The 13740-nt window shown below is 35.1% G+C and overlaps 1 pseudogene; it reads left to right on the top strand.

Annotated features, from left to right (window-relative positions):
- Positions 1-10511: 10511 nt before the first annotated feature.
- On the top strand, positions 10512-11595 carry LOC125999000 (G2/mitotic-specific cyclin-B1-like; annotated as a pseudogene).
- The last annotated feature ends 2145 nt before the right edge of the window (positions 11596-13740 follow it).

Raw genomic sequence — 13740 nt, 5'->3', positions numbered from 1 at the left:
GTAAAAAAAATCTTTATTTTAAACCCAATAGTAAACTCTTCGCTATTTCAAAAGTCCTTAATTTAAGAGTAGTATTTTTTTAACCTTGTACCAAGTTATGGCATGCAGTTTTTGAAGAGTCTCATAAAAATAATTGCTAACTGGTCATATTTGGAATTGGTTCAATGCAGAATCCTGAAGCATTCCACTTGGAGTGACCTTCCTCAATGAGTATCTGTCCATTTAACCAGCTATAAATGCATTCAGCTGAGCATTATAATATTCTTCGTTTTACTTCAAAGCATGTCATGAAAGGTTTTGTTAATTGACTTTTGGTAATCAAGACAAATAATATGTCTGCTTTAACTAGATCACATAAAAACTTTCACTAAGGATAATAATTAGTAATATCTAGAGAGGAAACAAAAATCTGCATATATTTTAACTTGTCACCACATTAAATACTAGGATTTACAATACCGATAATTTTACTTTTCATGCAAATTATCTTCTAAAATCACACTGCCCTCACAACAGGGACCCTCTTAGCCATAAATCTCCATGTAAGTTCAGTTCTATAAATAAAACATACAGTTCTGATGACCTTGGCTACTTTTTTGTAATAATATGTTTCATATATATGTTTCATTATATCCGATATATGAAAAATATTTTAAATATATATTGTAAAGTTAGTGACAACTACACACATCTAAATAAAAACACCTAAGTTTTAATATAATTATGTTTTTAAATACATACATTTCTTCATATAACATGGAAGCTGGAGATGCAGACATTCAAACTATAATATTAACAAATATTTTATTGATAAACTATTTAACTTAAATTGTGATTCAAAGATATAAAACAAATTAAACACTTAGAAAAAATCCTCTATTCTACAGGTCTGAGAAACAATACAGCAAATAAGGTATTTGTCTTGGCATGAAACCAATCCATATCCAATTTTCCAACACTCCATATGACTTCCGAGGCACCTGTTAGTAATATAAATGCCTAAAGACTTCATCAGAATTCCAATATGAACCCAGAGTGATGGTATTGGATGTAAGGAAGTTTTTTTGCATGTAGTCAAAGTTGATTCAATCTCTGGCACCATGTATTATCCCTGATCACCAACAGAAGTGATCCCTGAGCATAGAACCAGTAAGCCAGCCCAGAGCACAGCTGGCTTTCTCCCACAAAAGAAAAAATAACTAGTAAAGATAATATTTTGTATGCAAGAAACATAAAGTTTCACTAAGAACTCACACAGATTGAGAACATGAGCGTTTCTACTTTACATTCCAGGGCTCTGTTGCCTAACAATGTTTTCAAAAGAAAACAAGTAGGGTGTCTATAGAAAGCAGTACAGACGCTGTTTACCAAACCACTTGAAGTTATAGAAGACAGAGAAAAACAAAACAATTGTCTTCAAAATGTTTACAAGCCTGTGGCTTTAGTTCATAAGAATAACAAGAAGGGTGGGACAGGATGAACAATACAGTGAGTTAGAGTACTTGTCTTGCATAGATTTTATCCCCAATAACAGATTTCCCCTGAGCCTGGCATGAGTCATTCTGAAGGAAAGAGCCAGGAGTAAGCCCTGGACATCACTGGATGTGGGCCCCAAACAAAAACAATGAATGACCATAAACAAGCAATTAAATAAAAGATAAACAGACAAATGTTTTCTGGGGTCAAAGAATAGAACGATAAGAGTCTTGCCTTGCATGCAGTTGACCCTCATTCCTTATCTAGCACCTAATATGGTCCCTTACATCCTACCTAGAGACAAAGTAAACCCTGAGCAGAGCCTGTGAACATGAAACAATAAATAAATACATAAATAAATAATTTTGATAATTTTGCATGCAAAAATAGGTTCAACATTTTAATAGTTACTATTTTGAATATTTAAGTAAACATTTTGGCTGAAATAATGTGATGATTTTAAAAATTCCTGGTTGGCAAAGAGAGTACAGTGGGGAAAGTGTTTGGTTTGTATACTGTTGACACTAATTTGACCTTACATTGCTCCATAAGGTATCCAGGGCTGCCAGGAGTGAACCCTAAGAGCAGAGCCAGTATAAGCCCTGAATTCTAGTGGTGTGGTCCAAAAGCATAATTATGTTAAATTAAATCAAATGACACCTCATGCACACTATTATTCATTTCTGCATTTAGTACAATAGCTAAGTTATGGAATCAACCTACATGCCCAATAAGAGATGAATAGATTATGAAGATATGGTACCATACACAAAATGGAAAACTGCAGCTTTAAGAAATGATGAAATCATGCAATCTTGTTGGAACTGAAAGAAAAATATTATGTTTAATGAGCAAAGCAAGAGAAGAAAGACCTACCAAGGATGAGCTCAATAAATTGTGGTATATTTAATAACTGGATGAGGAAAAGTACTGTAGTAAAAGGTGGTGTCTTGATCAGCCTTAACCGTAGACACCAAGAAGGAGGATAGAAAAGAAACAAAATCGAGGTGAGAAAAAATAAGATGAGGAAGGAAGTAATGGGGTACAGGAGTCAGAGTTTCTATTATGTTAGTGATGTGGTGGGAGAGTGGTCTAACTTTATGACCAAAGAAGACATAAGTCAACAACACTGAAAACAGAAGATTTAAGATGGAACCACCAAAGTTTGTAATGTGCCTTCCAAGGTAGCTCAGTATGAGAGCACTGGTGATAGGAGTTGATACTGGTGGGGGTTGGTGTTGAAATCTTACTTTCCTAAAATTCAATAATCCAAAATCATGGATTTTTAAATAATAAACTAAGATGAACTTAGATAAGTTCTGACAAAGATATTGCTTTTTCCTTTAAATTAATATTTATAAAATATCAGAAAAAAATTTCATAAAAATTTGCATGTCATTCAAATCACAGAAGTTTTGCATTAAATATTAGTCAAAGTGTCACAGAAGAATGCAAATAACAATGATTTCACACTTGATATATATATATGGTAAATTAAATAAAAATAAAAATTTAGACTAATGATCTTTATTAGTGGTTACCTGAATTTAGGGGTCAAAAACACTGGTAAATCAAATTTAAGGGATACATTTTATGGTAAAGGATTTTATTAGACTTTTGATTGTGATTATAATATTATATATTTTGAGTTTGGGAAAAATTCTGTACACAAGAGACTTACATAAAGTTTCTAGTGTATGCCATTTTATTTAAAAAAAATTGTGCTCATTCTCCAAAGTAGAACAGAAACCATTAAGTGGAAATAAAGCAAGAACATTTTTAAGCTGCTTATGTGAAACATAAGAGAAGTACAGGGTTAAGATGCTTAACTTTCATTCAATGGCGTCAGTCCAGGAGTATTTCCTGAATATCACTGACTGTGGCTCATTCCCCACAAGCCGAACCCTCCAAAAAAGTGCTTGCATATGTAACTACATGGCAGCCAGTCGACATGTACTTGTTTAAAACAACTGTATATTATAGTATAATTTAAAACAACTAGATTCTTGGGTCTTTGCCTTTTGTTCTTCTGTACAAACTTGGACTAGGACATTTAAAGGAAGTTGTATCCAAAATAAGAGATATCGAGGGGGTGGGAAACAAAGGATTGACATACCTTTGTCCTATTTTTAAGGTGCACTGTTGTCCTGTTTTTTAGTTTGTTTTGCAGGTCTTGTAGCTTCTACAGTACCTTCTTCTTTACCAATGTGTTATTGTCTTGTATGATTTGAAATTTCCATTCAAGGCAGCAAACTGGAAGGAGCAATATCAGGCTCTTTGACACAACTTTCTGTTTATCATTCTCTGAGCTGCCTCTGTGTCTCCAAGTGAATGCCACATCCCTGGTTGTGATCCTACCTGATTCTCCTGGAAACAGAAAAGAAAGGGGGGATTTTGTTGAGCTGCTATAAAAGAACCTGGCTAGGTAAAAACCTCTGCAATTCAGGCTGCTACTTTAAAAAAATGAAAATTTAAATTTTGCACCAGTTTCCAAACATGATGTCAATTATTGAATATTGACTCCCTTCTCATTGGGCTTTACCAACCGGAACTGTCTGAAGTAATTAACAAAGAGGTGTCATTTGGTTTCAATTGTGTGACCTGTGCAAAACATCACAAGCAGTATCATCAGTGGCTATTCTCTACATAACCCTGACCTGTATATGATCTGGTTTGATGCTCATGCTGACATCAATAAAACTCACAGCACTTCATCAGGAAGTCTTTTTTTGACAACAGTTATTCCTCGCCCAATTCATAGGAGAGAGTATTACAACCTTCAAGAGTTTTCTACATCAAACCTTGGATCACTTCTCCAACTAAAATGTACCTTTGAGATGTTGGTCATCCTAAATATTTTATTCTAAATAACAATATACTAAGCATTTTTTTCACGAGAGTTGTAACCTTGAGCTAAATGTTGTAAGAAAACCAGTGATATAAATGTCTAAAAAAAAAGGAAGAGCAAGAAAGTGAGAAAGAGAGATGATAGAAAGTAAGAGAAGAAAATTGTATGCCTCAGATAGAGGAAGGAAGAGGCAATAAGGGAGGGTTAGAGGGGATCTGGAGACATTAGTTGTTTGAAATGTGCACTGTTGAAGGTTGTTGTACATTGTATGACATTAACTCAATCATGAACAACTTTATCTGTGAAAAAAATATATTATGAACAACATTATAACCAGTGTTTAAATAGTAAAAAGATAAAAAGAAAAACAATGATGATGTTTAAAGTATGATAAGCCAATTTTAATATATTTAATTAGTGAATAATTTATAGAAATTATTGGGTTACATGGGGCCCCACATGGCCCTTGGACAGCCCTTAAGGGCAGAGAAATTAGTTAGAAAAGACCCCTGGTAATTCATTTAGAGGTAGTTGCCCAGGGTCTATATAAACCCTTGACTGGAATGTGACTATATGGCTATTTTTCCTGTCAGTTTCTCCTGAGTTTCTCTTGGATACTGGTTGTATCTTACAGATTGTCTCTAAAAAATCTGTTGGCTAACCTTGTTTCTGTTACCTTGTATCTTCTGCCTTTTCCTATCATCTAGTCCTCTTTCTGACTGACTCATTGCCCTGGTTCCAACCTCTCTCCCTCTCTCTTCCCAGGTTTTGTCAGTTAGAACACTGTCTTCCCTAGCCTGCCTGTTCCCCCATCAAACTCAATCTCCAGAAAACCCTTTCTTGTCAGCTTTAAACCTGCTTGGCATCTAGCAGGTGGTCTCTGGTGACTGGTACCTGAACAGGGACCAGAAAAAAACATTTTTTAGATTGGTAGAATTTCACCACATAGCAATAATAATTTTCTAAACTATGGTAGCTATGAATTCAAAATTCCAGTTCGAAGATTTTCTAGCTATGCCTCATTCCATATCATATTTAATCTCTTATTGTGTAAAAGTACAGGTTTGTAAAAATGAAAAATTGAGAATTATCAAAAATGAAGGGGTAGGGGCCAGAGTTGTGGCGCAAGTGGTAAAGTATCTGCCTTGCCCGTGCTAGCCTAGGACAGACTGCAGTTCGATCCCCCAGTATCCCATATGGTCCCCCACGCCAGGAGCGATTTCTGAGTGCATATCCAGGAGTAACCCCTGAGCATCACCGGGAGTGGCCCAAAAACAAACAAAAAAAATGAAGGGGTATTGCAAAGATTAGAAAAGCTTTTTAGGGGCTGGAGAGATAGCATAGAAGTAGGATGTTTGCCTTGCATGCAGAAGGATGGTGGTTCAAATCCTGGCATCCCATATGGCCTCCTGAGCCTGCCAGGAGCGATTTCTGTGTGTAGAGCCAGGAGTAATCCCTGAGCACTGCCGGGTGTGACCCAAAAACAAACAAACAAACAAAAAAGAAAAGCTTTTTAAACAGTACTTAGTGCAATTTTTGGCACATATATATGTACTAACAGTGGTATTTAACAGCAAGTATTATAGATTTTCTTGGAATAAACAACATGACCAAAACTGCAATACATAATATAGGATGAAAACACCACCATCCTATTCAGATAAGAGGCTTTCTCTCCCTATAACTGTACATTAAAGTGTGATAAATGATTAATAACTGGGAATAGGTTTTTGTCAGGAACCTTCATACGCTTTAGTTATTCCTATAGTATACATATTTCTGACATAATTTATATCAAGCCATTGTTTAGTAACTATAGCATATATTTCCTGCCATCAGAAAGATGGTTTTTCTGAGGCAAGCTATCTTAAAATGCTCCTGTACACCACTGCTCATAGTTAAAACACTAATAATTTTATTGTCAATTAACTGTAAAACAGATCTTTACAAATGTTTTATATTAAGCAAAAATCCTTCATGAATTATTACATAGGTATTTAATAGCAGTTTATGAACATATCAGAAAGATTTTATTATTATTAGATAAACCAGGAGCACATTACTTTTATTATTAAAAACAATGACATATGGCATTCTGCTTTAAATAATTTTACACTCCATAGTGTTTTCAGAAGAGATTGGATTCAGATAATTACAGATGCCTGCAGTTTCAAGACCATTCTAATTAACCTGTGTCCAAGGATCAGTACTAGATAAATTTTAGGATTAGCTAGTGCTTTCAAATTATGTTGAGTTTTATAAAATTGATAGTATAAAATACATTTCTTACTGAAGGTGTTAATCAAGGCGATTTTGAGTATGCCTGATTTAAATAGACACTTAGGACATAAATAGCCCAGCTCCACAACTGAACTCAAATAATATGAACAGCTGAACCTTCTCAGGTGGGTCCAAATTACAAGACTGAAAACTCTAGAGCTATTTTCAGAAGGAAATTGGATCAAGCCCCCACACATCCACTTCACCAATGGAAATATCCAGAAGCCTCTCATCACACTCACCATCTTCTCAGCTGAGAAATGGCTTAACTCCTTTATCAAGTTCCACAAAGTAAGTGATGGCCACGAGCTCTTTCCAGGTAGTCTGCTTCAGGCTGAAAGCTCTATAGTATTCTCAGAAGGGGGAGGGAGTAAGATTCATCTTTGTGCATGAACCACACCAACCCAGGACTACACCCGACACCCTCCAACAAAAATGGCCCAGTTACATGACTTTACCTTATCGATCTACCAAACGCCAAATTTGTTCCATATCTATCAATAGTGGACCATGTGGCCCAAGCTGGAATTGTATAGCCATGTCAGTCCAGTAGTATCACAAGAAATATAATAAAACAGTTGCATAATAATCTACCAAACTCAGTGAGCCTAAACAGTAACATACAAAAGGCTCAAGTAGCATAAACCACATCCCAGTAAAACCTTAGATACTGAATTTCATGACACTGTAGAGTAATGATAATCATTTCCAATTGATCCTTGTTGATCTAAATTTTAATAATTCTATTTTCCTTTGAGGGGTAATAAACAATGTGAAGGAAATTTGGTTTTGTCTGCAAGAAGGCAGGCTATGTGAAAAATTGGGGACACTAATAAATTACACTGTTGGTGTAATTGGTGTTTGTATATTCAAAACCTGAAATGACTTAATATCTTGATCATATACAATTTTAAAAATAAAAATAAATTTCTCAAACAACAAAATATATATATTTTGAGAGAAACAATACTACAAGAGCTCATGGCCAGAAAGAACACTGATATTAAAATTCTAAATGATTATTTGATCATAGTTCTTTCCTGTATGCTATGACTTGATATATTTTTCCCTTTACATGAACATTTGTAGTGGTTGTCACAGCTATTGTTGATATATTTGAACCTCACACGCTTGGTTGTGATGCTCACAGGTTTTCATTCACATATTGTGACTCCAGGAATCATAGTGGCCATGGTGAAAGCCACACTTGGAAATATAGGGTGATGCCAGAGATGGAACTCTCTGCTGAAACAGTGCCTTCAAGGTAAGCAGGCACTGAGTCACTGAGTGGCATACAGAGATCTGGCTTAATATCACGCATTTTAAGGACACTGTAAAATATTAAAAAGGGCATGTCATCGAGTCATCAAAACATTTCTTTAAATATTTTTCCTACTTTCTTTTTTCTTTTTTTAAATATATTTTTCATTTAAGTAACACGATCGTAGTTGGGTTACAGTCTCAAACAGAACACCCCCCTTTATCAGTGTAACATTCTCCCCTCTCCCTTCCCATCCCCTGCATGTATTCGAGACAGGCATTCTACTACAGTTATTTTTTTCACAGAGTTATTTATGGTACATAGTGACAACAATGAGGGGCACTCCCACCCCCAGTGCTGTCCTCCCTCCACCCCCGTTTCCAGCATGCATCTCATATCTTCCTCCCTTTTCCCCCAGAATACTAGTGCAACAGGTCTCCACTTTACAGCTGTTGTACATTATCTATTCTGTTGTCGTTTGCCAAACCCTACCACTCCAGCACCCATACTTTGTCTTGTTTTGTTTTGATTTGTTAGTTTTTTGCTTTATTTTTCTTCTCTTTGTTCTTCCACTTTTCTCTTTCTTTTTCATGCTTGTGGTTATTATTTAGAGATTTATTTTTATTTTTATTTGTCGGGTCCATTTTTTTTCCCATTTTTCTTTTTTTTTCTTTTCTCCTTCCTTTTTTTTTGGTAGTTGTCACCAATTTTTTTTCTCCCCTTTTTCTTATCCTTTTTTTTATCTCCAATGACGGTGGAATGGATGCTCAATCTACAACAAGCTGTAAAGTGGAGACCAGTTGCACTAGCATACTGCGGGGTAGAGGAGGGAGATATGGGATGCATACTGGGAATAGGGGCGGAGGGAGGACAGCACTGGTGGTGGGAATGCCCCTCATTCATTGTCACTATGTACCATAAATGATGCAGTGAAAGATTTGTAATACACTTTGGTCACAATAAAAATTAAAAAAAAAGGATAAGAGAATAAAGGAAGAAGATAAAAGAAAAATATTTGGCCTCAGCTACCAAAAAAGAAAGAGAAAAAGAAAAAATGCACCCGGCTAATAAGAAAAAAAATCACCAAACAATAACCACAGGAGTGAAAAGGGAAGAGAAAAATGGAGGAAAGAGAGAAGAAAATAAAGTCAAAAACTAACAAATCAAAACAAAACAAGAAAAAGAAGGGTGCTGTATTGGCAGGGTTTGGCGTTCCCTCCACTTATTTATTTTTTTTGCATAGGTACAGTATGCATTGGGGGAGAATGGGAATTCCCGTGGCCTAAGAGATTCAGGGTTTCTCTACCCTTGAAGAATACCATCATGGAATCAACCCCTGGCTTCATAGATACTCATTACCTCATCCCAAGGGCTTTGTATGTGGTGCCAGGAAACTTTCCTCTCAGTTGTGAGTAAGACAATGAGGCCACTGTAGCAAGCAGTCTTGGCATTTGTGCAGGTCCTAGAACAGGATCTAGGTTAGAGTCTTTACGGTTTTAAAGGTTCTGTTCCATCATTGTTGTTGTGTTCAGTCTTCTGTAACAGATGCTCCCTGTTTTCATTCAGTCCCCAAGCCCAAGTATTATGAATCTAAGGGTTCTGCTCAGTCTCTGTTGTTCAAGTTGGGCCTCTGCAATAAGAAATCCTTTTTCCTACTTTCACTGAATTTGTCCTATACTTGTGAAGTTTGCTTTATTGTCTTTGAATTTTTCTTTGTATATTTATTATGATTGGAATATTTATTATGTAATTTGATGTTGGGCTGTTTTGGAGAAAGAAAATTCCAACTAATATTGCTCCATTTACTGGGTCTTTCTTGAATATTCTACTTTCTGTTTTCTGCACTACTGTCCTCTAGAGATTAGAAGATTCTGCTACTTCCATTCCTTAGTTCCCAGTTCCAAGTGCAAATAGTCCCAAGAAATAAATACTCAAAAATGGTGCAGAGTTTGCAAAATAAAACAAGTTTATTTTAAAGGAATTACCTTTGAAATAATAAATCACCATTTATTTTCTACTCGTTCCCTATTTTGCCCCATTAGAGTATAAGGAAAGTAATTCAACTATATTTCTACTTTCTCTGACACTCTTAAGAGCAGGTATGTCTCTGTTTTTCTCTTTTAATGTATTTCTATATATTTATCATTTACATATTATTAATTTAATGTTTTCTATATATTAGAAAAACCTTATGTGAAAAGATTGCAATGTTTTCTGTGACTTATTAATAAAATTTTACTATACCATCTCTGTATCATTGTGCCAATATTCCTCCACCAATGTCCACAGGACCCTTTCTGACATTTAACCTTTTCTTTTGTCATAGTCTCAGAATTTTTGCATTGTAAATTGTCTATTCCTTTCCTCCAACTAATAGCACACAGCAAGCACTTTAGAAACATCTAGTTATGTGGCATGTTTCTGGGGAATGAGCTGGCAACGGCTGTTGATCTGGCTTGAAGCTGGCATCTGGAGGTCACCTAGTGCTCCAGATTTCTCTTTCTTCTATTTCCCTTTTAAAGCTGCACCTGATGAAGATGACATCATGGCACTCTGGGTTGTCAAGTGCTTAAAATAAAGACAAAGATTAGTATTGCAGGTGCTAAGAGGGTGTCCATGGTCTGGGCCATAGCCTTTATACCCAGGATGGGACTGAGAACAGTGCTTGCAGCCATAAGTAACAAAATTGGAGAACAGCCACAGGCCAATATGCATCTGAAGAAGGAAGCCAAGTTTTTAACTGCTGGAAAAGTTATTTCAAAAAAGCTTTCCAAACCTCTGAAAAAGGCAGCCATGCTGGAGCAGGTGCTGAAGCCTGAGGCCAAGCTCCAATAGAGCCAGAGCCTGTTAAGGAAGAAAAGCTTTTGCCTGAGCTTATTTTCGTTGACACTCTCCAATTCCAATGGAAACATCAGGATGTGCCCTTGCACAAGTGTTTATCTGTGACGTGATTCTTGCAGTGAGCTTTGTGGGTGCAGACTAGGGAGCTGATCCAAAGCTTTGTAGTAGATATGTGAAGGACAACTCTGCTTATCTGAGACAACTAGAGGAAGAACCAAATATCTCTAGAATAGAGAAGTTGCTGAAAAATGAGAGCCATATTAATGGGCTGGCTACTCAATTACAAATGAAATTTTGGTTGATACAATAAAACATGCTTATGACTGTTTCTTTCCAATATCACTCATTTCATATAAAATAATTGCCCAAGAAGATGCTTCAGCTGATTGACCTTACTGCCATGTCTACTGCAAGCCAATATGAAAATGTACCCTCCAGTAATTGGCGACACTGACTTTGTGACTGACAGTACTTACTCCAACACCAAATTAGGAATATGGAAATGAAGGTTCTAAGAGATTTAATTTTTGGTTTAGGCCTCCTTCTGCACTTCCCTCTATGCGTCCTTCAAAGAGCACCAATATTTGATAGATTGATGTTGAGCAACATACTACAGCCAAATATATGATGAAACCAACTATATTGGACTATGAAATGGTATATTTTTCTCTATATCAAATTCCTGCTGGATCTTTTTTATTTAGCACTGAAAATTCTCGATAATGGACACGAACACTGCCATATACCAAAAAAATTCCTTGTTGTTATTCAGCTTCTGACTAAGAATCTGATAATGGTGAACAGTGAACTTACAGAGCACAAGAATATCATGAACAAATATACCACATTTAAGTATACTAAGATCAGCACTCTGGCACAGTTGAATTGAATTTAGCACTACTTCAGGATTAACCAAGGCTGTGTCCAAGGTGTAACTTGTAAACCTGATGTTCTCTTATCTGCAAATAAAATCAGCACTTTTAATAAAGCATGTCATCCTTTTTCAAAAAAAATTAAAAGTTATATTTGCCTCCTGATTCATTCTACTTAGCTTAATACCTTCCAGCTCCATTCCTATTTTGGGAAAAAACTATGAAGATTTCATCTTTATTATAGCTGAGTAAAGTTCTTTGTGATCTATACCGTATAGTTTTAGCATACTCATGTCTTCTTGAGTGTCCTAGTTGTTTTAAGATCTTGGTTACTATAAATCTCAATTCATCAACATAGAAATGCCTGTGTTAGTGTGTATGTATAAACATAATCAACTACCATTTTTGTGTTCTTCTAATCTATGTCTTAAAGTGGAATTACTGAATTGTTTTATAGTTCTGTTCTTACTTTCTTAGGAACCTCCATATCCTTTCTACATATGGAGTCAATTTATGTTCTAGCCAATGGGTAAGTGTGTTTTATCCTCACATACCTATCAGAAGTGGTTATTTCTTCTCTTTGATATAATTCAGTTTCTCTATTGTGAGGTGATATCTTATTGTAGATTTGATATATATTATGATGACAGTAAGAGGCATGAGCATTTCATTCTTCAATTTTTATTCAGGCATCATAGTGAAAGACAAATATCACCATTAAAGTCTGGAAGAAGAGATAAACAACTTCTCCAGCAAAAGAAAACAGATGGCCAAAATTCATAAGAAAAAAAACCTGACTAGAGATAACATAATAATATTAGTCAAGGGTCTTGGATATTTGAGTTTTTGTAAGTTAACTCTGTGCATGTAGAGTTAACTATTGTAAACATATGACCCAATCTGTGATAATTACATTGAAAAATAAGTTTGTTAAGAGGATTTGGGGAGGCTAATGATCTTGTGAAAAAATGCAAAAAGTCTTTAGTCTCATGCATTCCCATTTGTTTATTGTTGTTTTCATGCTAATAGAGTTGTATCACTGAACATACTACTGAAATAACATGATGAGGTATTTTTATTTTTGTTTGTTTATTTATTATTTATTTAGGCACGTTGATTTACAAGCTGTTAATAATTGAGTTTCAGGCATATGGTTTTCAAATTCCACTCCCACCACCATTGTCAATATTTCTACACCAATGTTCCTCTTCCAATTTGGTACCCTCTTCTAACTTGCCTCGTCGACACATTTTGCTTTGTGTTCCATGGCTATAGTAGTGTTAGTTCTAGTAGTTTTGTTGTACATAGAAATCTTTCTTCTACAACACCATCAACATGAACAAGACTTCTCAATAACTACATACAAACATGTTTTCCCCTTCTATTCCTTACCTTCCTTGACATTTTTGTTTCTGCAATGTAGGAGTAAGGGTTTGGTTAACTTTGATATCTTTCTTTTCCTTGTCTTCTTATGTTATATGCCTCAGATAAGTGAGAACATACAGTATTATTTTGCTATTTTCTTCCTGATTTACTTAACTTGATATTCAAGCCAAGTTGTTCCAGCCAAGTTGTAGTGAAATGCATGATTTCCTCATCCCTCATTACTGAATAGTGTGCCATAACTTCCTTATCTATTTTTCATTGTTTGAAAATTTGGGTTGTTTCAAAATCAAAGTTGTAAGTGCTAGATATGGTGCCCCAAGCAGTTCTGGAATGATTTTTGAGCACTGAACCAGCATTAAGCCTTAAGTAATTGAGTGTTTTGTTCCTAAACAAACAAAATTGTTTAAAAATTTGTATTGGAACAAATACAGTAATTATTTTTCAGATATATAGTGTTGATTAAGATGATAATATCTATAAATATGTTTTTGATAATGTACAAAGCTTTAAGAGATAAAATAAGGCACTGGTCAATAATTTTGTCTGTATGAATATTTACTTTAATAAGTAGGAAAAATACCTTTCATTACCAATTAAATATTTTATAAAAATATTGATCTAAAATTTAGTTGATTATATCAATGTAATGTGTATTCACAATATCTATGTTTTAAATATACATAATCTATCTATTCCAGCCTTCCACTATCATTATCATTGCCATTTTATGTGAGTTATATAAATTGTGAAGTTCTTCCCCACCCTACCACTATCAG

Source organism: Suncus etruscus, chromosome X, assembly GCF_024139225.1.
Source record: "Suncus etruscus isolate mSunEtr1 chromosome X, mSunEtr1.pri.cur, whole genome shotgun sequence".
Lineage (NCBI taxonomy): Eukaryota > Metazoa > Chordata > Mammalia > Eulipotyphla > Soricidae > Suncus > Suncus etruscus.
The sequence above is the reverse complement of the archived record's forward strand: the minus strand, read 5'-3'. Positions and strand labels throughout refer to the sequence as shown.